The sequence below is a fragment of the Phalacrocorax carbo genome, chromosome 2, assembly GCF_963921805.1.
Source record: "Phalacrocorax carbo chromosome 2, bPhaCar2.1, whole genome shotgun sequence".
NCBI lineage: Eukaryota > Metazoa > Chordata > Aves > Suliformes > Phalacrocoracidae > Phalacrocorax > Phalacrocorax carbo.
In genome coordinates, this window is record NC_087514.1 from 28,779,632 (window position 1) to 28,805,979 (window position 26,348).

A 26,348-nucleotide genomic window follows, 5' to 3' on the forward strand; every position below is an offset into this window, starting at 1 on the left:
ATATAAAATACCAAAAGAATTTCTGTTACTTCCTGGGGGTGTAAAACCGATAAATGTTTACGCCATTATTTCTTCACTCTAAGACATTATTTATTACATTTCCAATGAAAAGAAACCTCCAAACTAATGGAATGCTGAATGTTTCCTCCATATATGGCAAAAATAATCTAAGCATTAATGAGGAAATACTAAAAAATGTAAGATATGCATCACTTGCACAAAATACATCAAAATAATCTCCAAATTTTTGAGACACAGTACTCTGAAGGACAACTTTGAGATACTCCAAAATGGAGGACTTGTAATAAATAGGTATGGGATCCAGTAAGAAACACACAGAGTCACATCATCACAGAACAGATCCTGAGAGACCGTCTACCGCACTGCACAGAGCAAACATCTGGATCACAAGAATTCATCAGCACAGCAGTTTGGGGAGTCTCACCCAAGCCATTGGAAAGAACCATTGCAAGGACCATTGCCACTGAGAGTCATGGCGCCATTATGTCTGGGCCTGACCATCCTTTTTGAGATATTTGATTCCCCATGTGAGTGCTACCCTATGCAAAGACCCTATGAATTTTTTTTTCTAAGCCACAGAGTGAGTGAGCTGTCATGGAGGAAAAGAAAGGATTTAATATCTTAATATAAGTACTTCTAGAAAAGTTATTCTGCTCTTTAGGTGAAGTTGGTATCTTGGTATTGCTTGTCCTTTGTGCATTTTGCAAAGCAACAGAATCATAGAGTCACAGAATCATAGAACGGTTTGGGTTGGAAAGGACCTGCCATGAGCAGGGACATCTTCAACTAGATCATGTTTCTCAAACCCCCACCCAGCCTGACCTTGAATGCTTCCACGGACTGGAAGCTTCTTTGGGAAACTTGTTCCAGTGCCTCACCACTCTCATCATAAAGAATTTATTCCTTAATCCAATCTAAATCTACCCTCTTTCAATTTAAAATCTTTGCCCCTTGTACTGTCACTACAGGCCCTAGTAAAAAGTCTTTCTTTTTCTTTCTTACAGGCCCCCTTTAAATATTGAAATGTTGTATATTGGTCTCCCTGGAGCCTTCTTTTCTCCAGGCTAAATTGAGCCTAAAATGCCCTCTAGAAACTTCAGAAAAGTCCTCCTACTATATTTCAGGAAATAAATTGTAAAAAACAACTTGGCTTGCTGCAATGCACAGAACCATGGGATTTACTTCATAGAAATCATAGGGACATATACGACCAAGGACAGCAGATCCGACACACTTGAAGCTCAGATACCTCCTCACAGCATGACTCATTCAAGGTTAGGCTAGATTTAGAGAAGCAATTCAAGTGAGGAGTTAAGCCTCTGCAATGGAAATGTACATGTAGAAAAACCCTTTCTAAAGAAAATTGCCATATCATAGCCAGAGAAGTCCAATGTTTTCAAGAACTACCCATAAGAAAATCAGTATTTCTACAGTGTCAGAATTTTCTATTAAAAATGTAGAGCTTAATAAATCCTAAGTCTGATTTCTGATGTTGAGCCCTCACGTTCTTTTGAGCTCAAGGTTCACTTTGCCCTGAACCATTTCTGTGGCTCGGTGGGTAGAGTTAAGTTTTGCCACCTCTAGTGCTTTCAAAAGTGCTGAATGACCTGCTAAGGAGTAGTTACTAGGTTCTATTGGTCTTTGTAGACATTTGTGATTAATGCATAATAAAAGCTCTCTTTCTGAGATTGTGTGTTCCAGTAGCAGCTGGATAGAAGATGAGAGCTGCTACTGGAGCAACGCCATCTATACAGTGTGAGAAAGTAGACTTGGCAAAGGGCTCTGGCTGTACCAAGCAGGTCCCACTGGCAGAGGAAACTTTAGCAAGCTGTCTGAGTTATCTTACTATGCGTCTGTTCTCCTTGTAGTTTATCAAGGCATGCAGGACATTGGTTGGTCTGACAGGGCTGTGGGATTCAACCTAAATTACACCCCATGCCAACACTGTATATGCTGAAATAATAGGAGTTATTCTCCTATTATGAGATTATTATGAGATTTAAATTTATGCATTATTAGAATTTGCTTTTCAGATAATCTTGCTGTTTTACTGCGTACACTGAGTATTCTTCTTTTACTTTTCTAGTCTTAAACATAATTATACAGCATAAACAATAAGAATGGCATTGTTAATGAAAGCTTTGCAGTACTTACTGTCCAAAAATTTTTATGTTTTGAGAAGGTACTGCTTCTAATGAAATTTTTACAGTGGTTTTTCTTTGATTTTCTTTTTAATGTTCTTGCTGCATTTTAAAGCTTAATAGTTTTATTTTCTGAGTCAATAACCCACTTTTGTACTTCTTGTGAGGTTGTGTACTAAATAAACCTATTTACATTAAAGATGGTGACATTTTAACAAAGATTGGCTGCAAGATTTGTTCAGTACATTTGCCAAGCAGCAGTATGCATAGCTGGAAGACTTCTTAAAAATACCTTGTAGTTTTTCCTTTGGTGCCATGGGCACCCCTCCAGCTGTTCTTTCCACTATTCTCTTTCAGAGCAAAGCAACTCTATTGGTTTCTAGCCTTGTGTCACTTATTTGGAGAAGTCAAGACATCCTTGCAGGTATACAATGACTGTAGAGGTGAAGTTTGCGTGCCTGGCCACTGCTACTCCTCCTACCAGCCTATTTCTTCATCATAGCAATTATATCCCTCCACAGCAATTATAGAGAGAGCACTGGAACCCCCACAGTCCATCTAAACACATACCTTTGCTGTGGCCCCTCAGACCTTGAAGCCGCTGGTGCTGATCCCTCTTAAGTGAGTGGTTCTAGTCAGTCTAACGCCCCTCACTGTTGGCCCAATGTGCAATACATTTTCAAAACATCAACTCATGTGCATTGCACTGAGTTTGAAACAACCAAGGGTGAATTCATTCCTGTCTGCTTTGTGTATTGTTTTGACTATGGGCAGGATGATTTCTGGCCTCACTGTTTCCTGGGAGTGAGAGGGATTCACCAACATGCCTGTCAGGGTGAGCTGCCAAAAGAATGTTAACTGGTGTTGAAGCGGTGCCAGGGAGCATGGAAATGAGCCAGGGGTTCAGCTGGCAAGTACTGGACCCTCCATGTATGAAGTATAAAGGCTTCCGTATGCAAGCCCTAAAAGAGAGCGGAAGAGGTGAAGGTTTGATTCATCAAACCAAGAACAGGTGACAGTGCTCAGGGAAAATGGCATCAACAAAAGGTAGCAGGGCTCACTAGGTGTAAGCTTTTTGACAGGAAGCAGCTGCTGGCTGAAAAGGAACAAGTCACCTCCAGCACAATCCTGATCCATGGCAGCATGTGTATACAAAGTAGTCGTAGTGAGATGGATATCCAAGGGTGGTTAATATGACCTCTTTCCCTAACATGACCTAAGTTAATATGACCTACTGCTTATTTCCTAGGGATTGTCAGGAAAATGGTTCAGCAGTTTGTAGGCATGATGAATTGCCCTCTTTGGCTGCAGATAGGATGTGTATGGATAAAAAAAAGGTTCTATTTGATGACATGAATTAATAATTTAAATTTATTGGTTTTGATAGGGCATTGAAACCATAAATACCATTAATTTGATACTTGAAAGATCAAATGTATAGAAAAGGAGAGTTCCAAATTTTGTTAAGCACAAGGGATTAAACACTGTGGATCCTTCTTTGAACAGTAACAGTCTGACGTCGATGAGATCTGTCCAAAACTAGGCCAGGCTAGATGGGGCAAATATTATTAGGCAAGTCACCTAAGACAGGACAAGTGGGCAATGCAAAGAAGCTGACGGTGGAAGGTGAGCTGTCTGGTTAGTGGGCTGGTGCATGCATTTTGTTAGAAGGTGCTATGTCTCTCGATTGCTCCTCCAACTGCTGAGGAAATGTCATGGCGGCTGGCATCTGGGGTGTGAATAAGCATGTTAAGATTTGCAAAGTCAATTGCATTGAAAAGACCAAGGAGTAGCGACTGGAGGCTTGAAATCTTATTGTGTGAAAAGAACAAAAATCTGTGTGGAATTTATATTCTGAACTCGGAGGGAAATTTTAGGATAGTGCTCCGGATCTCACTGGATGAATAAAAACCACAAAGCAAATCACAGGAGTAAGTAGACACCCTACCAGGAGCAGGAAAAAGTCCTGCTCAGCAATGTAATTATGTTTAGGAGATCAAGAACTATGGGGATAATGTGAGACATGCCAAAAGTCAGTCTGAGCCAGAATTTGTAAAGGAAATTAAACAAATAGCAAAAGGTTATTCAGCTGTATAAATAAAAAGAACACAGGAAAGCATAAGTAAGTCCACTACACAATAATGACAGAGCAGAGATTAAGGATAATCTAGCCACGTCCCCAAAAGTAAATGAACACAAAGTACAAACTGGTGTCCTTGGAGTCTAATAAGAGGAATTTCTTCTGTAGGCTGGAGTTCATTAGCTGGCATCACTAGAAGAGTCAAAAACCTTATGCTTTTGTCCACAATAGTCAATACTGGTCTTGCATGGACTCCAGTGAGGTGTATATCAATCCTTAGTAACTCTAATATGTTACCAGCACACACATAGATCTGAGTGATATGGATATGAAAAGCCATTATCAGGTCTACAGATAAATGGCTCAATTGCAATTGTGTGAAAAGACGAAAAACAGTGGGATTGAGGGGAATTGACTGCATGTGTTATTGTAGCTTTGATAATATCATGTAAACTACAGTTATTTAGGCAGTGAATGAATGAATACTCACTAACAATGTACATAATATGGACTTTCTGGACTTGGATCTCTACTTTCACCTCTGGTTGCCGCTGTCTGACAATGTTGCTAGTGCATGGCAGATAGAGATGGGAGACTAGACAAAGGGTTCTTATTCACTGAGTTTGCAATATTTTACAGGTGGTGACAGCAGGGGCTTTTCCAATATCCAGAGTCAGGTTGGTCTAAAATATTATCTATTTCACTTAGGCAGTGCTTACTAACACCCTCCTGCAGTTTTTCAGTTGCATAGGTACTGAACTGACACAACCAAGTTTGTTTTCTTGTATCACACACTGTATAGCAGCAGTTTTCCATGCTGAATCAAGTCCCTTTCATGCAGAAAGTTTGAACAGGGCATTGGTGAAACAGAGACGGCAGTTCCTCTTTCCTGGACATAGGGAACAGTCATGTTGTTACAGGGGGGAAAGGTAAAGTATACTTTGAAAATGTTTTTTTGTACCTCTTCGTGGAGGTATTTTAGTATCTTCAATACATAAGGTCCTACACATTGAATCAATATACAGGTCCCAATGTACTGGACTGTTTTCTCACACACAAGAGACTGGTCTCAAACCCTGATCTAAAACCTGTTGAAGTGAATTAGAAAATTTCTTCCCTCTACACCAGCAGATTTTTTGGTCTTACAAGATCTTGGAACAGATCAGGCATATAAAGTGGGGGAGAGAAATTATAATTTCCAGTTCTCAGATCGAGTTATTGGGATATAAAGAGATTAAATAATTGCCTGAGACTGCACTAATAGGTTTGTTCCACTGAGAAGGGTTTGTGTACAGTTCAAGACCCTATGCCCACAAGCACATCCCCTCACTCAAATAAAATGGTGGGTTTTAATTCAAAATAGTTGACTATTTGGTAATATAGACTAATCACAAATGAAGCACTAACACAAGCACTGAAATGCCACTTCAATGCCTGTAGTCTTCCATTAGCATTCAACAGTTCCAATGGGGGACTACAGGAGGGACAAAGAAAGACTCTTGCAACTCTTTGGAAAACAATTCCTGGAGTACTTCAGCTTAATATTGTGCAAAAGTTCCCCCTCAGTTGCCTCAGTTCAATGGAAAAGAAGGTGGTATAAATGAGGTGACAACAATATTATTTGAAAGCCTGGGTAGCTCTCATTTGAGGAAGTCTAACCTGAAACAGGTAAACTGAATAACTCTGATAAGTCTTCAGTACAGATTTATGCATCTGAGAATCTGAGAATTGAACTCAGATATTCAGAGACTCAGCTGCAATATTTTATCTCTTTCTTTCCAGTAGTAGAAAATTCTAGTTGATAGAAAAGCACTTACGTGATAAGATGTCTAGCTGAGTATTCACAGTAAAGTTTACACATCTAACATTAACTAATTAATTGAATTATTTATTAAGATTTAACATCTTGATTACATTATACATAAAATATTGAGTCCTAAGAGATATTGGTATTCTAAGAAAAACAGAACAGAAGATAGTATTAAAATGTAAATTCATTCTAAAGATGTCCTTTTTTGGGGGGTATTTTTAAGGCAGTTAATGTTCATGTGAATTTATATAGTTGGGTTTTTTTGTTTGCTTGTTTTGTTTTTTTTTTTGTCATCAGACACTTCATTGCTCTGAATCTTGAATTTCTGACAATAAAGACAAAATCAAGAGCTTTGGTAAAATTATGAGTAATTATCAGTAATGGCCATTATGGTGTTGGTTGTTTCTCCTAAAATGGGATCTAACATTGCTTACACCCATGAATAATTTTATTCAGAGAAATAGCTACTGTTAACTTGAATGAAAAACTTGTTGATTTAAAAGAGTCAGACATACATTTCCTTGATTAGTCTTATGTCAGTGCCTTTGAAGATTAATACACACAGTGGTGTACAAATTAATTTCTAAACTTTTTTCCTAGAACTAAGTTGTTGGCTAGATTATATGAACTTAATGCTCAATTTTTCTACATTTATGAGGTCCACTTTATACTACTTCTTCACGCAGCTTATTCCTACTTAGCTTAATGACCTCTTTCGGTTTTCACTCCTGACCTCTTGAATCTACTGCTGTTTGTAAAACCTTTTCTGTGATCATTATTTAGCAACATTATTTAGTAACCATTTTATTGCTTTTATATAACTGTGTATATCACTGGAAGAAGTGTTTAATGGAATAAAATTCATTCCTATCTTAGGGCAGTGTAAACAGAGAGAACTTTCACAAGAACGTATTTTAGTTTGAAAAAAATAAAGGCTTAATAGCCTATCTGAAACAACACACACACACAAAATAAACCATAATAAAATGCTATTCAACTTATTATAGTCCTGTTTGGTTCTTTGATCTGTTAACTCTCTTGTGTTGTGTTTATTTAAAAGTCAAGACTAGTGCAGAAGCAAATATTTGTAAGTCAAAAATAAGGCTAGGGTTGGTTAAAAACTGTTGCTGCTATTTCATATGGAGAGGATTGGGACTGTTGAAACCTGCAGCAGTGTATGGTAGTGTCTGCATTTCATCTTGTGTTTTTAGTGCAGAGCCAGTGACAAAGGTAGGATTGTCTCTGCTCTCTTTCACAGAAAACTCCATTAGTCTGTGTTTTCAGACAGTGAGTCACCCCTGGCCACAACCTTCATTCTTTCTGTTGAATGTTAACCTGTCCACGTTGTGGCAGATGAACCACACCTACCTCATAGCTTGTATAAATTCCTGTCCATTTTTAGCATAGTTCAAACACTGCACCTGTGCTTCTGTGCTGTACTTTCTAGTCCAACATATGCTGAGTTTAACAAAACCACAACAGGGACTTAAACTGAAAAGTTTTCAGGGAGTGGTAGCGTCAAATTTTCCATTCCTCAGCAATGAATGGGAAGAAGCTGAACACAAATAAAGGTTTACAGTATAACGCTCCTGTTAGCAGCTGCGGCTCTGCCTTGAGTCTGCAGCCTGGCAATGCTGACAAATTGCCGTTTTGTGATGCTCGGTGCCTATCAACTTCCTGCAAAGAATTGTACTTCAGGCACTGTGCGTGTTTACACTGAGAAAGAAATATTTCAGCACCTGCATGTTAGAAACAGAGAGACACATTCATCTTCGTTTTGTGATGTGATTGCCTTTTGTGTTAAGAAATCAAACACCTACAGCCATGTTTCAAGAAGAGGAATTAGAAGTACCTTTCAAAAGTACAACCAACTCACATACTTATCTTGCTTTCATAATTTGCTGTCACTGTAGAGACAAGCATTGCTTCAATCGAGTGATCCACCTGCCAGAGTATAATACTCTGTGTAGTTAAAATTTCTCCTTTAAGTGATTGTTGGTACATTCCTAGGGTGAGTGCATACGTGGTCAGTGATGGGAACATCCACGTTCTACCCCAGGCATGGTACAGCGGCATCCCGCATCCCCCTGAGCATTCTTGCACCGTCTTAGCTCCTCTCAGCCACTAGCTTGAATTTTACTTGTAACTTGAGGCACTGCTCAAACCTTTCTGTAGTGTAGTTCAGGCTTCAGGTTTTTTTGTAGTTGTTTTTTCTATTTGTATTCTTTAGCATTTAAATTTACTTCCTTTCTAGGACTCTCTCTGTTTACTCATACGGCTTCTACAGCTATGCCATCTGGCTTAATGTCATTTTTCACCTGAGACATTAAGCTTGGTGCAAGAAAAATGTTTGGAGAAACTTCAAAACTTAATCTTTGGCAAGGCTCTGTGCTAGAAATTTTAATTCAAAGGCTTAGATTTTTACTTTGGCTCCATAGTCTTCAAAGTACTGATTCAACTTGTGATCAGGGGTCCAAGCTCAAATCTCTGCTGTGCAATTCAGTGAACAGGTCCCAAAACATGAAGGGTCCCAGCAAGCCCTAGGACACCCCTGCCCACCTAGTGACATTCCAGCCTGCACTAGCAGCATAAGTGGAGCAGTCATGGAGTTGAAGGGAAATGGAGCAGAGTCAACAATTCCACAGCCAGAATTGGTGTGGATTACAAAGCTGTGTACAGGTTTGGCCTCTAGTCGCTCTTGCCGTTCAGCAAGTTTCAGCCTTCCTTTCTACTGTCTGTTCTATCTCCTGGGTGATCCACCACTGAGCTGTACAGCTCCAGATGTTTCTGCAAGGAATTTTTCCATTCCCAAGCACTGTTGAAGGACATCTGGACCACACTTTTGCTTGCTGTTCCGAATTATGACCCAGTATCGTAGGGCAACCTTTCAGTAATTTTGCTTGCAAAATTCCTCCTTTCAGGCATCTCACAGTTTTTGAAGCTGTAATGCCAGGAACCAAGAAGCGTGAATGATGAAACAAGTGGTTACTTGAAGATAAAGGGAAAGTTGTTTATCTGGAAAGTTTTGGGGAAGTGGTCTCCACAGCCTTATATAAGCCACATCATCAATGGACACAGAGCTACAGAGGACTGCAAGAGGCTGTATAATTCCTGAAGCAACATCAGAACACATAATTGCCTGCCTAGCACAATCTAGCATATATTCATCTAAAGGTCCATCTTACAGACTCCCCAGTCTTACAGTTTTCCCCAGGTAGCTCATCTTCCCTAAGAGGTGATTGACAACCTGCCCCTAAAAAATTCCCATAATGGAGGTCCCATAAGGCCCTTGTTAAACCAGTCCAATTTCAGAGTAGCATAATAAAGTTCAGGATGTCATAATTACTCTAATATCATGCCCTGAATATAGTTGGCAATTTAAAGTCTGAAAGCCATAATCAGTAAGCTGTATTTAAGGTAGAAACATTTTTATTCCTGTAAGTCAGTAAGTGCTTTTTTTCCCCCAGGTTTATTAATTATTTTCCAAAGAATATTTTCTAGGGAAACACAGTCTCCTCTTATCTGACTTTGCAGCACTAGCTCTGCTGGATCCTAAATTTTCTTTGCATCCCTGACCTCCCTGAACTTTCTGATGACCCCACACATCAAGCCCTGGGAAAGATCATAGTTCTACAGCTAACGTCTTGGTGAAACTTGTGGAAATAAGCACTCATCCAATTGCGATACACAATTCAGCTTGTCTATATTTATATACCTTTTGGCTGATTCTTCTGCAGATGACCAGATGACCATTTTTATTTGCACAGATGACAATTTTTATTTGTTTCCTAATTTTCTTTGGCAATACCTATGTCCCCAGTGCAAATGAAAACACAGAAGGAAGTACCTTTGTAACCTTACTTGTCAAAAGATTTCTTAAATGCAGATGTTGGCAACATCCTGCATAAAAAGCAAAGCCAATAAAGACATTTTAAAGCAGTGTGAGAAAGAAAACTGTGTAAACACATGAATAAGGATATAATATTACACCACTAATATTCAGGTACCACCAAAATATTTAATGTTGTAGCAAAGTATCTGAAATATGTCATGGGACACCTACCAAAAGATTGCTTGGCAACGAACAAGCAAAAAGAAAGACAATTAAACTTGCATGTTCATTCAAAAAGCTATAAAATTAGGTCTTCTGAATGTTTAACTGTGGAAACATATTTTATTAATGTATTTCTCTACAGAGGATATGAAATTAATCTTAAGAGAGACACAAAAACTATATGGATGCACGTGTTCTGTTTGGACAAAATAATGACTTGAAAGTGAAGATTATGGGTATGGGTTATGTTCCTGATTTTAGAATAACTGTGCATGTTATTCTACAATTTTTTTCTTATTGAATTCCCTGGGTTTCAATGCAATGGCTTACAGAAAAGAAGTTTCCATTGAACCTGAGGAACTGTATCAGATTTTGGGTTGTAATTTCTCTTAGTCTCAGCCTGTTAGACTTTAAAATAGGAATAACTTTCTTATCTTTGTCAAGACAGATCACAATTGTTTTTAGTGATAATTTCTTGCAGAAATATTGGGTTTATGCAATACTTTACCAAAAAGTGCAAATTGTTTAGATAATACTTGTCAAAATAGACTATACATTATGTAAAGATTCATATATGGCTTTTAAGTGCAGTTTTAGTTTTTCTTGCTTGACAGATTATCCTAGCTCTGAAGAATATCTAGATCTTATGGTATTATAACATGCAGAGAGAGTCAGCAAACCAGACTTGTTTGTCTTACTTTAGCAAAAGACATTTTAATCAATTTCTGTATGAACACTGTCTTCATATAACTTGAAGATGGCATAAACAACAACACATGACTGGAACAAAGAAAGGAGGACTTATGAACTACCTAATGTGAATTATATATAGAAAAAAAAAAATAAAGAGATTGTGAGAAAGAGAGAAGAGGTGGAGGATGATGAAAACAATCCTCAAAGCCTTTGCACAAAAACAGGCCCCTGTATTCAACCTAACTGGCAAAAAAATGAGAAGCACTAGAGGTGAGTCATCTAGCCTTCTCTACAGGCTTGGCTTCTGCACATATGTAGGCATGAGTGTGTGTTTGTGACACACGCAAAACAATCTACCTCACATTGTGGGTCCAGTTATGACAGCAGTCACTGAATATGCTCCAAGACTGCACACCAGTGAAGAAAAGTTATTATATCTGTTCTATATGTCAGGCTTGCAGTGACATCCTGAAATGTGTTAAACTTAATGTGAAAGCCGTAAATGGTAAGTCCATCAAAACCAGAATGAGTTATAAATTTTTCAGTCAAACAGAAGTGTTCCATTTTTTATTTCTGTGAAGTCTGGGAAAAGAGTTGGCTGGCTTGGGGGAGGGCTTCAGTGAAACAAATGTGGTTATTAAAATTATTATGCTTTGCTTTTGGATCAAATCTTCACAAATAGAAATATTTTACTTTATTAATAATAATGTGTTAGAAAAATAGATCAAGCTCTTAATAAGGGTCTCAAGACAGATTATATTTTTCACTGTATTTCAGCTAAAATGTTAAGCCTTGTGTCTTTTTATAGGTTTTATAGCTCTTAGTTAAAAATACATATGCCACTCCCTCTAACCATAAGTGAGAAAAAGGAACAGTCTAAAAAGTGCTTTCCGGCTACAAATCCTTAAATAACTGACATTTAACACTACCAAAAAGAAAGAAGAGGGCCAATTTCAGCTCACAGGACTGCAAACTAAACCAAAAGAAACTCTGTCAGAGACTACTATGCACAGAAGAGCCAAGGGGAGGACTTACAGAGACAACACTCACCTGTGCGAAGTGCTGCACTTCAATCACCTTGCAGGTAAGATCAAATGCAGTCTGAGCTGAGTTCCTGGTACAGCCTTCTCCCCTGGCGGGGAGAGATCCAGTTCTTACACTTTCACTCTCAGGTGAAGGAACTTGAGGAATTAATAGGTCATTAGACTCTCTAGGTAGTGGGAGTCTAATGCCGATGGAAGTCTTGTTCTTCAGCGTGGCAAGCTTGCGTGCTGGGTGATTGCAAGTGAAGAGCCAGTCTGAAACTTTTAGGCATGTGGCTCTAACCATTTCAGGGTTTTCCTTGGAGGCATGAAAGCATTGTTTTTACTCCATGCCGTTCCTAAATTCTCGTCCACCTCACTGGAAAAGTGCAATCAAATTATGCAGACATAAACCCAAATGTATTTGGCTAAAAATAATTATTCACAGCAAATTAATGGCCATTAGAGCCATTTGGTCCAAGAAACACTTTTAGGGTTCAATAACTTTTTACATCTGCTGCGCTTACTGTCCTGAAATATTAAATAACTAATCTTCATTACAATGCTACCCATAAAATGAGAACTTAATATTTGGTTTATCTTGGGAAATTATTAAACTGTAATAAAATGATACATATGGTAAGGCTGGCCTTTTATTTCTGATGATGTGTACAAATCATTCCAGCTTCATTTTATGCCACTTGATTAAAAGAAGCGATCTACTACTACACTAATGGAGAACATTATTTCATCTGTTGGAAGCAAAGAGACTAGCCATCGTTCAAATTTTCTTATCTGGAATAAACCCTGGTTTCATTGCTACAATCCCATAATTACGTCACGTTAGGAAACTGAAGAAATACACTTGAAAGGAACAACAGCCACCACCAACTCCACCCTTCAAATAACAACAACAACAACCACAATAATAATAATAATAGCATAATTTGGTAGGCAGTGAGGACTTCAGTTGTAAGACATTCGTTGTTTCATTCTTACCTGTTCCCAGGGAGTTTGTTTATCTAAAGAAAGTGTCTGGCCACCCCTGGAATCAGCTGATTTACATTCTTCATTCCACATATTCTTACAGTAACTAAATTCTGGAATAGATGTTGTCCTCCTTTTACAGGTGAAAGACTAGGTTTCAGGGAGAGCAAGTGCTTAACTGAAGTAACAGATTCTGTTGCAAAGCAGGGGCTTACACTCTACTCCACAAGGTCTAAAGTTCATGTACTGAACTTACCATAAAATAACTCATTTGCCTCTAACTAGGATAAATAAATTATCATGCTACTTCCAGCTGGTATCATAATGTTAAAAAAAAGCTAACAGTTCTGGGCTAAGATGCATTGCTGAATAATTATGATTAATTTTATATTTGCACTGCTTTATCATTGACATTTAAGCATCTATTTGTTATGTAGCATTTTTTAACACATTGCAAAAACCTATGTCTGAAAGGTGTTTAGAAGGTTACACAGTTTTATGTCCCTGAACCAAAGCAGAGTAAACTGCGCTTGTGTTATCTCTAGATAAACATTCACATCAGAATTCCAGTGGTGCAAATTTCACAGCATTTCCAGTAACATATTTTGGTGCTTTACTGCCTTTACATTACAAAGATTTTCCTGCTATCTAACCTGAACCTTCTTTGCTGTCTTTTAAGATTCTCGTGTTTACTGTGAACATAAAGAATATTTTATTCTGTCTTTTACTGCAATTTTTTGGTAGTGATTTGTATACTGGTAACTGCAACACTCTCCCTCCAGTCTCCTTTTCTTCAGGCTAAGCAACCCGAATTCATTAAGTCTTTAGCTCCTAAACACCTAACTGTTCCTGCTGGTCTGCTGCGGACTTCCTGCTTTTGTCCCACATCCTTCCTGAATATAATGCAGGCGAGATCTCAGTGGAGATAGGTAAAGAGGAAGGACCTCACATGCTGATCAAAAGAAACTGCTCACTACAGAAAGCTATCTGTCTATTTATCTAGATAGCTATCTTTTTTCCTGCCTAATATTGTTGTCATTTTGAAAGCCAGCCTGTAAATGCTGGTGCATGACAAAAAAGTTTGGAGATGGGGGGTTGTGAGAAGAAAAACCGCCTTGTGTATCATTCACTTACAAGGCTGGGTGGGTCCTGCTCACATTTTTTTATTGGCATTTAAGCCAGTGTTTGCACAAATACATCTTTGTTTCCAAGGCCTCAAGCAATTTGAAATTAGCCTCTGTGACTTCTAGCTCTGGAAACCGACCAAGAAAATGGTCTTTTTAAAAATCTAATAATGAAATGGAACCTAGAGTGCTGGGAATATTTTATACATGATACTATGACCTGCTGTGTTATTTATCTTCATGGCTACTATATGTTGCTCTTAGTTATCCCTCTCAACGTTGCAGAGATAAATGCCTCAGCACAATAGTTCATTATTTATTCTCTCTCTAGGTATACCTTATATAAAATAGAGATGCATTACCCAAATATTGCTGGTGTAAGACAGTTTGAGAACCTTTGCCTGTTTTGTTAGAGTGGCAGGCAGCAGTGGCAGAGGATGTTTGGGACCAAAATCCACAGGGCCAGAGCTGAAGGCCAGAAACACCTCTAAGCTAGAGAGGCTAAAACACTTGGCTCCTGCAGCTTAATAATGGTCAAATGAGCCAAAGTGGGACCCTGAGCCTCACTGGTTCCTTGAGATCTTCTTTGTTTCTGGTGTACTGTCTTACTGTTAGGGCTGGATGTTTTCCGCAGTCTGATTAGAATTTTCTTTTTTAATGGAGAGCAGTGTCAAAGAAAACACAAACTATGTATCAGCAGCTCTTTGATGCTCCACCACAAGCTTAAAGTGTTGGGAATGGAAAGAATGAGTGATAGGTCAGATAGCTGCAGAAACCAGCTGTCTGCTGGAAGGCACAGTGTAGCTCGCTCCTTCAGTGATACGTGGACCAAGCCTAAAAGAAGATGGGACAAAAGGTATGGAGAATGACGAGCAGAAAGCGCAGCAATCAACTATCTTCAGGACAGTAGAGCTAAAAGTTTGTCAAGTTAGAAGTATATATATGCATTTCACATGCTACTAATAAAAGTGAATAATGCTTTTAAATTCACATAATATTTTCTACATATCTCCATTTTTGTTTTAGGACATGGATATTGTCATGATGGACCAGTAACTATTCCAGGAGTCTATTCATTTTATAGAACCTCTGATGAACCTGTATGCATATGGGAGATTGTCACCAAGACATTGCCATTTAATGGGTTCATTTTCAGGCAGCTAATCCTACAGTTTCTAAAAGAAGATAAAAAGGAAGTGCTTCAGCTTCAAAACTTTCAGCATGTTGTAATTCTTTGGGAAGAAAAATGCTAAGACAGAAAACAGACCTAGCTTGGAGGGTGAAACTGTGAATTTAGACAATCTCTCTAATTATGTAAAATAGATGTTCATTTTTTTTAAAGGAAAAAGTACACCCGTACTCCCATGGTATACTCAGTATAGCTCTGAGAATTTTATTTTCTGTTAGCTAAAATAGTAAGTTAGAATGTCTATTAACACAGTTTGATGCAAGAAAATTTATCTATAAAAAAAGTGTTTCAGATCTATTATTCTTAGTGATGTTCAGATGGCTTTGGTGTGTGTTTCCAGTGTACTCCTTTTATATGCCCAAAAGATATTTGCATCCAAGATACTACAACTAGAAGTGACGTATCATGCTAAAATTCTTACCAGCAGTACTTCTTTTAACACCAACAGTCATCTTTGTTATTGTCCTTATTTGGAATCTGCATCAAGTTTGCCTCCTGGATTAGTACATTCACCTCAACATAATTTTCAGCAAATACGGAATACATGTATGTTTAACATATGATACTTAGACATTCAGCAAGCTTTTATTTTTTTCAGATTACAGCACTATAACAATCGATAACAACTAAGCAGAAAAAGCAGGAAAAGAATGTTCATGTCAATTATAATAAGAAAAATACTTAAAATGTAGAAGAATATTTGAAAATTGCAGAATTTTTCTTTAAAAAGCTGCATATCTTATTCAAATACTGTGCATGGGAGCAGCACAGAGGAGTGAGCATTCCTGCAACAAAACACCATCACTACAAGAGATTATTACTATTTTTTGAAATATATTGTCTTTTTTATTTATGATAATGGTTTTTTCCTGGGGATCTCAAAATACCTTACAGAAACTACCTGAGTGCTTATGTATTGCAACAATAATTTTTTCAAATGCAATTAAATGCATTTATTTGCATCCAGGATAACTAATAGGTGAGTCTTACATCAATGGGAAATGGAAGTAGAATCCTGAACCATGTTGTACCTACAGTCTAATTCCAGTCTGTCAGATGAAAATGTTTTCATGGTATTAATGTTTGACGCTCTGTCTCCCTCTCTAGTTAGGAGACAAAAATCACGATGGCATTTAAAGAAGAAACATCTCAAATAAAGTAAGCATTTCAGTAAATTACAAGGTGATAGATTAATATAATCTCTTCCACTACAGAAATCTGTTTGCCTTTCCCGATATCTTATTTGGAACTTTTGCCAGCATGTTCAAGATTAAACAGAGAGGATTTTTTTGCTGTGTCAAAGCCTTAGGGATTATTGTGCCAGAAAAGGTCTCACTATTTTGCTATCTCTTTCATTTCCTATTTCTTCCTATTTTAGATAGCACCTTTTAAATTAGTAAATATCTCACTTTAGGGAGCAAGCTATATAACCTGAAATGTATTAGGCTTTTCCAAACCGAAAATGCTGAATTGGAAGAGAAACATTTTATTTCAAATGCACTATCGCAGTTCTTGTCAAAGTGTAAAACCAGCACGAGAGGTTGATATTTAGAATTTACTGCCCATTTTACCACTGATCACTCTGATGCCATACTGTAGGTCTCCAGCAACAGGACTAGACTACCTAAGGAGTCAGACAACTCTAACTGTGTGATTGCAGAAAACATCAGTCCATAGGATCAAAATCTTAGCTCATAAGAAGTGTGAGAAAACAAGCAATGTATCTTCATTCCCTCTAATGTCTTTACAGTACTGGGAACACTTTTGACTTTCTGGTTTGAGCATCTTCTTGAGCTCTTGATCTTAGCAGCTACTAAGAGTCCAAGTAAAGCAGGTAGGTAGTAACACTTAGGGTATGAGGATACTCCAGGCACATATGTCCATAGCAGGCAATGCTTGATTAAATCTTTGGATAACTGGAAGTTTTTTAACAGATCTGTACAACACTTGCCTTTCCTGAGAATGTTTTTGCAAGCAGATTTTTTCCCATTTCCATTCTCTGCATGCAGCCAAAAGGAACATGGTCCTCTTTCAAAGCAATGCTTTGCAATGGGAACAGTTAGTAAAGATGTTGCTTCCTTTTTAAATGTAGTTCATGACATTTCTGAGTTTTCTTAATGACATCTACTGTGAGAAATGGCCAGAAGAATTGAGCAGCAAAGAGAAAGGGAGAAATCTTCCTGATCACAGAGCCTTAGCAAGCTGGAAAAACTCCTGAAAAGGATTTTACAATTTCTGACACATTTCAAATACTGTTGATCTGACATACTTGACATCATAACATCATGGTGATTTGCTACTAGAACGCCACAAAAAATGGGGAAGACGTATTGGTTTTGTCCAAATTAGATCTGCTTAATAATGGTCACTATTTTACTGCCATGTTTACCCCTGATATTCCAACTTCTGAGTAGCTGCAATGAACTGTCGTATTAAAATAAGTTATTTTCCTCTGTCACCAATTAAAAAAAAAAACACAATAAAAGCTACAACAATAACAACTATTTCTCAAATATAAACCACCTTCTGTCCTTTTAGACAATGTTTTTTCACTTTCCTCGAGTACAAATTTTAAAGCCTTACTGACCTGAGGATCAATATAGGTAATAATCTGCCTCAGAACAGTGAACACTTTGAGTTTCTGCATCCTGCTAACCTCTGGGATTTAAAGTATCTTATTCCAATAAAGCAGGTTCATAACTGGATTATGTATGGAAAATCTATTTCTGGTCTCCTGTCTTAGCAGAGATGGTAATATAGAGATATTGGCTGGATAGCTGACTTTCCATGGTGGGGAAATGGTTGAGGGCAAAGACTGCGTTGGAAAATAGGAAAATATATCACCTCAGATGATTTGGTTTTATTGTTACTATTATTTGTTATTGTTATTATTTACGTTATGTTCCCAGATAACAGTAACCTAGATCAATAAAATTGAAATACATGTAAAAATTAAATTTACTTTAATATCTTTTCTATTTTTTATGTTTTATTCATCTTGGCCACAGAAAAAAAATAGGTCAGTTTCTTTTGTTTTGACAGTGAACACTGTAGAAGTATAGCATACAGAATTTATTGGAAACCTTGTGGAATCACCTAAAACTTGTGCAGTCACCACCTGTGGTTATTATTAAATACCAGACTCAAAGCTATAAAATATTTCATAGCACATTACTGTGTTGTCTGTTTCCTATACATGTACCATACATATCAGCATTAACATCTTGTGCAGAAAGATCCACAGTGGTCTGGGAGCCTAGGGTGTTGTAGCAGCCCCTTCTGGATAATTATATAATTACTGGATAAAAGCAGGCCAAAAAGTGGAAGGGTAATGAGCTGAGGCATGTGTGACGTGTCCCAAGAACTGAGGAGCTCCAGAGGCCAGCAGTCCTGCTGGAGCCACAAGAATGGAGAAACTTGGGACACCAAGGGCCAGACAAAAGTGTAGAAGGCCACCAGCACCTTGGGCACCAGCAAGGAGTTTCACAATTTGGACCTTGTGTGGGAAGGTGGTGGCTTCTCTTTGTAAAGAAAGATTACAGGGTTATATGCATGCCCGGTGGGATGAGCGACCTTGAGACCTTTCTGAAGACCAGCCCAGAAGCCACTGGCACATCGGGATGAGCTGCTGCTTCTGCAGCTGGGGTTCACATCCCGACTGCAACAGGGTAATTGAGAGACCCCAAGTATGCATGAGAGTGAACTGTATGAGGAGTAAGTGCATGCACTGCATAGGCAGTTAATTATTATTAATAATAACTTGATTCTATTAACAGTTACAGCTTAATTAATAAAAGATGTTTTAATAGACAGTAGTTGTTACCTGTGCTTCTCCCTGACTCAATCACCTATCAGAGAAAAGGAAATCTAGAGCTAGTGTATATACTGGAAGGTAATCCAGAAGAAAGGTTGGATTTAATTAGGATGAAGACACTAAAGTTCATAGATTTTCCTCAAGAGTTACATAGAACTCCCTCTCATGAAAGCTAAAACTGATTTCATTTTCATTTCTGCGTGACCAAGATTTCACTTCATGCATCCTTTTACTATATACAATTCTTTATTAAAAAAATGTAATTTAGATATTCAGAATTCATGTTGCTCATGGATCTTCTTAGTTTTGATTTGCTCAAAAAAACTCAACACTGTGCCTTTTTTTAAAATGGGATTTACTTGGCAGGAAAGAAGATAGAAGGAACAGAAAAGGAAGTAGAGATAGTTTACTCATTACTTGAAGCAATCAAATATGAGAGTAAATCAACTGTTTTGTGTAATCTGGAGATGACCTAGAAATAATATATGCTAGATGGACAGGAATTAATTAAATCATTATATCAAAATCAAGTATAATTATCTGAGATTATGAATGTTTTAAAAAATCATCACATGACAAAGAACACAATTTTACCCTGGCAGTCTGTGCCTGAGGTTAGGTGTTAAAAATGAACAATTTGTTTAAGCTAACAGAATGCTATACTAGTGCCACCATTTAAATATAATTATCAACAATTTGAAAAACTGGTTTTATTGATGAAACATAGTAAAGGAATAAAATATATGGAAAAATCTAAACTTCTTTCAAACTTTTTATCTGAGATTTTGAAAACTCATTAGAATTTTTGTCCTTTTGTCCTTTTGTCCTGGCAGGATAAGACCGTCCATTCATCCTGCAGATCAACCTGATTTATGAAACATTTGAATAATAACAATCTGATCCAAACCCCCTCCAAATCAGTAGAAAGATAACCTTAGTTTACTTTTTGCTGTTGAATGTACCCTCAGTTATGGGAACAAGCAGATGGCAAAAGCTGTGTGAAATTGTAGTGATATTGCATCATAATTCACATTTTCAAAGGACTGGTGTTTGGTAGATTGGTGCCACACTTGTTTTTATGGGGCCGGAGCATAACCTGTATCTCTGCAACTTGTAGAGTCTCAGAAGCCAAGTGAAAATTCAGTGTCTTGGGAAGGTATGTGAAGCCCTGTGTGGATGCAGATAAGAACATGCATACATCAGCAGCTTTGGAAAGTTTCTGAGGTTCCAACCTGTTTAGGATCCTGTTCTGTCTGTCTATGGTTATTGTTTAGAATATTACTAACAACCTGAACAACATAATTCTCCTGAAGTTCCTTATCCCAGAATCACCAAAAATTGGGTGAAATATGTGCTTACCACTATTGCTTAAAATTAGAAAATAGTATTAATTGAGATACCTTCTGATGGTGGCTCATTTGTGTGGTCAATGAAGTTCATTGTACACCTACAGGAACATGCCCTAGTAACTCCCTTAAAAAATATTTACCATTTTACACATTTTCATCCCCTTTCAAATGCACAAGCTGTACAATCTCTTAATTTACATCTCCGTGGTTTGGAGGATATTTAGCCAGCTGCATATGAAACAAACAAACAAACAAACAAACAAACTGGGTAATACTAACATGTGAAATACTGCACCCTTTCTGATACAGTCCTTAATTATATTTCCACAAACATGCACACAAAACCCCCAATTTAGAAATATCTTTATGAAGCACAATAATCAAGAGGAAATATCAAGAGATCATCAACTTAATATGGATGATCTTGTAATTGCTTTTTTTTTCAGATCTGATATGCTACCCTGTTGAAAATATTTATGAAGTATGACTTAGATTCAGTAGACTGAATCTAATGAGGAAGACAGCATGATGGGAGAGGCAAAACTGCTTAAAACTGCTTTTCTGTGTAGCACTTTTGTGAACCTGATAGGACTACAGGCCACGCAGATGGTGCAGTAATGATTATTTTTCATTACTTTGCTTCCTTTTTGATTTTCTATTGATTTGGAAGCATAAAAATTATCTTGTTTTGTCTTATCAATTCCTGGTAGCGGGGAAAGCTCAGAGGAGAGTATAGAAGCATGTTAAATGCTATCATTTGAGTAATTTTTTTCCTTGCATATCTTCCTGTATTTCAGTAGTCAGTAGCTGAGGCCCTCTTACCAGGAGTTTCAGACAGACTCTCACATTTATATTTGTAAGCAAGATCCTGCTACATCTAGAGAAGAAGAAATAAAGCATTTATTACCTGCAGTGAAAACCGCTTTTGATGAATGAATATAGTCCCACCACTTGAGGCTGCCTTGTGACATCTGTCTCCAAGAGTTTGTAAAGATTTGTTATGAGTGGAACAGGACAGACTTTCCCTTCCTCCCTGCATGCTGAAAGGAGGACATGTTTTTGCTTTCTCTTACAGCCTTCTATAAATCTGCAGGGTTTTTTTCTCTTCTTTCTTCTCTTTTAGAGGTAGCGACCAAATACGGTGAATCAGCAATAATAATTTCCCTATCATTTTTCAGTCATCCAATCATTTTTCCCTCAGCTTACTTGTTCCCGTGATTATATACATTGGGACCCATTGGATGTCTGGCACGTTTACCTTGTGCATTTGTTGTATTTTCTGATGGAGACATCAAGAAGGCCAACAGCAGAATTCTCTTCTACTTACAAACCAAGGATGAAAGCAACCTGCCTTTGTGATTTTCCTGCTGAATAGGAGTCAGAAGGTTGAAATACTGCTTACTAAGCACAAGAATTATTATTTTGCCAACTAAATTAACTGGCGAAAAAGAGTATAAAATAAAGCTTAAAATGTTTGTTTTGTCTTTGGAGAGGAGGTGAAAGCTGCATAATTTTTCATTATTACCATTTACTCCCCCAGAGGTAAGGTTAGGTCAGCATTTGCAGTTTAAACTCCTGTTTCAAGAGGTTAACAACTCAGCTGTAAGGCTTCAGTCTCAGTTTAACATTTGGCAGAGTCGCTGCCTTGAAATAATACCTCTGGTGCATATATATAATACCTTCTCCCAGAGGGTCTTGGAGCACTTTAACACACCGAACTGTGTAATGACTTGTTTCATCCATTGTCAAAATGCAGCCATTTTTGAGGTGGAATATAGTCTCAGAATGCAGAGACCTATATAATAGATTAGATAAGGAAGGAATGATCATGCTGAACTAAAACTACAAGAGGAAATAATGTATTCACGTACCTGCAAAAAATTAGAACATTTTGCTTTTCCTGATATTTTAGGTGGGTAACATTTTCCCTTTCTCTAGACATACTTGTATAGTCACAGTTATAGTACAACAATGACAAGATTTGTGTTAATATTAAAAAGACAAAGACTTTTTTTATTACTTTGATTTCTTCTAATCATTCCTGCTTGCAAAACCTTTTCTAGTACCTTTCTAGACAATGAGATTGTCCTCTCAGTTATCTAACTATTGGTTAAGCACAACAGAAAAATTTTTAAAGTACAATTAAATTTAAATCTCAGATTAAGCGAATAAACATTAAAGCTGTCTATAATTAGCTCAGTACTTCCTACTAAAGAATCAACATTTTGGCACTGACATGTGAAAAAAGAGGATTATTTTTCAGTTTGGTTCTTCAGCAGGATGAAGTAATAACATTTTTGTCAAGAACTTGTCAAGACAGACAGCTGTGGTCAAAATATTCAAATCAATGCACCTGAAGTTAGGTTCTGGTTCAGTGTTTAGTCTTTGAAATAAAAATCAGATGATTTTCAAAAATGCTGACCATTACAGGAATGAGTAAAGGAGCTTGAGCTAATCAATAACGGACTGGAATGAACATGGATTTCTATATAAAAAAAATCCTTCAGAGAGAGCTGTGGAGTTAACACTTCAGAAAATCAGGACACTAGATGATGACATGTGAATTTAGGTTACTCATATAGTCAGCCAAGTCTGAAAGTTCGCTCTTTGCTTTATTCTTCAGGAACAAAGCATTAAATGGTTACCTTGAATAAAAAAGTGTACATTGACAAACTAAGCACTTAAACACCTATCATCTGCCCCCTTCCAGTAGTGTCTAAGGCTGTATCTATACCACTTAATAACAGGGACACTTGCTTGCAGTCAAGTGGGCTGTTTCATTATTAACATACTCCTTGGCACAGTTTGCATCCTTGCCAGAAGAATAGCATTCATCAGGAGCAGTGCCCAAGAGACAGTTTAGACATCAACATCCCATTCTGAGAAGGCATGGGGAGAATTTGGGTTTGTGGATGTACTTTGTCCAAAGACCGGAGTTTGGCCCTGGCTTGCTCTGTAACTGTTGTATGGATGTAGCCCAGGGATCTCAGGTGCTGAGCTTCCAGACCTCAGTGAAGCCTGAGCAACATCAAAGGACCAAGACATTGCATCTAGGGTGGTTCTGAGGAAAAACTAATAAACATTTAGTCTAAGGAGAGAAACCCTAGAGACTCTCAGAGCTCTTCAGCACTGGTGGACAAGATTGCTGTATTAGGTGCTTAAACTCAGCCCAAATCTTGATTTAGGTTTGTAAGTCAAAAGAAAATTAATATGGGGACATAGCAGGTCTAAACATGTTAAGAGTGGTGGCAAATGAGCTCTGAATTGAAGCAATACCTCAGCACTAACCATGTGTTAATCTGCTTGCTACTACTAATCAATTTATAAAGTTGTGCCAGCGGACTCCAAGCGTGAGCAGAATGATTTTGGATCTGGCCATGACATACTATTTACAGGTATTCAGAGTCTCTGTTTCTGATCTTGTTTCTAATGGAATAAATCCCAATATCAAATGAATTTCTTCAAATTAAAATTAAGCCAATAACAACATTAAAATACCTGGGATGTTTCTCTGCCAGTTAGGCTAGTTTATAGATACCTTAGCTCTAAAATAAAGCTTATGCCTTGATAGTATTCTTTGAAAAAACATTAAGGCAACAAACATAGGTCTATCCACCTAAAAATGCCTTTGTGACAGTCAATTCAAAGGGGCTTTGCACACTTCATAGCCCTGAAGCTTCTGATTCTGAGTGACAAGTAAATCAGATCTGGCTCTTCTCTTACAGGTTAATATCTCTTAGCTGGGGAAAAATGTAAAAGGGCCATAGATCAAAGAGAGCTCTATCTGGCAAATAGAAAAGACAGGGAAAAAGATTTTCAAAGTGACAGACGATTTTGGATATTTCAATTTTGGGGCTCCTGATTTGAGACAGCTGAAAGTATCTTGATAATCAGAGTGCAGTTGCTCAGCATATTATGCTTGAATCCCCACAGAGACTCTTACAAACACCTCTAAATACAGACTGAAGCAGGCAGGATCCAAACACAACGAATTTCAGTGGAAGGTGAAATATTGCAATGCTCCCAGGCTTTTAGAAAGCGGTCAGTAGTAACTGAGGTTTTCAGAGGTCTTGCAACCAATATATATTTCCTTCTATTTTGCTTTTTTTTCTTCAACAGATATCCAGTTCAAAGCCCTCTAATCCTCTTTGCTTGAAGTTCCTTGGTCTCCGGGAGCATTCAGTGTGGTTTGGTTACCCACACTCTCCACGCATGGTATGAGCGTTATCTCCTCCAGTGACAACACTGAGCTATTTCTTCCTGGTTGTTTTTTGGTCTATATAGAAATGCTTTCAGGCTTTCCAGTATCTACATATAAATTACACCTTGCCTATTCCATCCACTGCCATATGGATGGGACAGAGGGTTCCTCCTCCTATGGAGTTTCTGTCCATACCTTCTTGAAGCTATTCAGTTATTTCTTTTGTGTCCATAACATAACCTGTTTTCCCCTGCTTCTGCCTTCTCTCTTGGGACTTCCAGCAGGCCAGCACATGCCTACAATGCTTTCTCTTCCCTCAGGCAGCTAAGATGGTGTCCCAGAAGCCTTGTCCTCAAGGGATGAACTGCCAGAAGGGTCTCTGGCTCCAGCTCAGCCTATGGAGGCTCATTCCCACCCTGCCTGCTCAGGCTTAGACCAGTAACTCCCTGTGTTTCTGTAAAGAAGAACATGTCCTCTTGGCTTTCAGGTTGTGGCTGTCGCCCTGGCCCATGACCCCACAGTCCTTCCTCCAGCCTGGCATCAGTACTCTGATGCCATACAGATAAAATACTCTGTCCATCAGTAGAACTCAGGGAGCATCACTTGTCTGCTTTCTGCTGAGATCACTGCAGACTACTGCACACTTTCCAACTTTAGCCTCCCTGGATACTGCACACAGTGAGGTAAGTAGAGGTTTTGAAAACAAAGCCATTTTATCCTACCCTTTTGCCTAACAAAAAAAGCACACCTCTCCCCTGCTAAGCTGGCATCCTGGACTACACTGCCAGGGATAGCAGAGGAGCTACACAGCATTTGCATGTGTTTCATATATAGAAACAAACTGATTTTTTTTTCACAATTTAATTTCCGCAAGGAGAAAAATAAAAGGAAAGTAAAAACTTATATACATTTGGGACATGGTGTATAGTAGGAAATTATAGAACATTCATGTTTCAAATTCCCCTATTTTGTTTCCCACAAAAAAAAAGAATCTGAATTTCTGGAAAAAAATCCAAAGAAGTGTAAGACATGCCCTGACTTGCAATTTGGAAATTGTCTCTTCAAAGAGATGTCAAAAGTCTCACAATGGTTTGGGAGTCCATGTGATAGGTTTAATTTAAAGCTACAAACTCTGGAAGAGTTGGAATTTTTGTCAGCCCTATGGAGATCCTGCAGGAAAACTTGGAGAGCCCCTTACTTGCTTATGCATCAGTGAAATGCTTGATGAATGAGATCTTGCTATAATAAAGATTTTTTTTTTTATAAACTTTAATTTTTCATAAGAAACTCCTTCAGCAAAAAGTACGCAAACAGATCTGATGTTAAATCAACAAGTCATTTTCTAAAACCGTGACTATTATCAAGGCATAGTGGTGGAAGCAATGCAGCTCTACCCCCCACATGCCTTGCACTGAAACCTAACGCCAGGTTTTTGTTTGTTTCTTTGGGGCTTTTTTTGTCAGATTACATAGCCGGAGTGCTTCATTGCTAAATCCAGATGGAACCACCTTCTTGGATTACAGAGCATATAAACATTAAGGTTATTTTTTTGCTGGTTCAGGGACATCCAATGATTCTGTCTTTAATATGCCCTTTTGTTATGAACAATTACATATGTCTCTGGAAACTGTATGATTCCATATGGGACACAATGACTGGGCTTAATGAGGTGCTTTATGGACACAATTCAACATTAACTTTGAATTTCCTGGCTTTTGTTGATTTTTGTCACAACCTTAACATTTTTCAAACATAGAATCATTACATTAAAAAAAATAAATCTGTATTTTAACCAAGATTTATTACACCCAGTGAGATAAACCTTGTTTTCGCTTTTCAGTAATAACATGATTTATTTCCACA

At 37.8% G+C, this 26,348-nt stretch overlaps 1 long non-coding RNA gene across 2 annotated transcripts in view; it reads right to left on the reverse strand.

The window, feature by feature from the left end:
* Window positions 1-13,101, reverse strand: part of LOC135311882 (uncharacterized) — a 39,129-nt gene extending 26,028 nt beyond the window's left edge. Inside the window, exons 1-2 of one of the 2 annotated variants that reach the window (XR_010371416.1) lie at window positions 12,821-13,101; window positions 11,850-11,931 (exon numbers count right to left, since the gene is read on the reverse strand). This is a non-coding gene — a long non-coding RNA (uncharacterized LOC135311882). The remainder of the gene's footprint in view (window positions 1-11,849; window positions 11,932-12,820) is intronic. The other variant, XR_010371417.1, reaches the window with a different exon arrangement.
* Window positions 13,102-26,348: the final 13,247 nt, after the last annotated feature.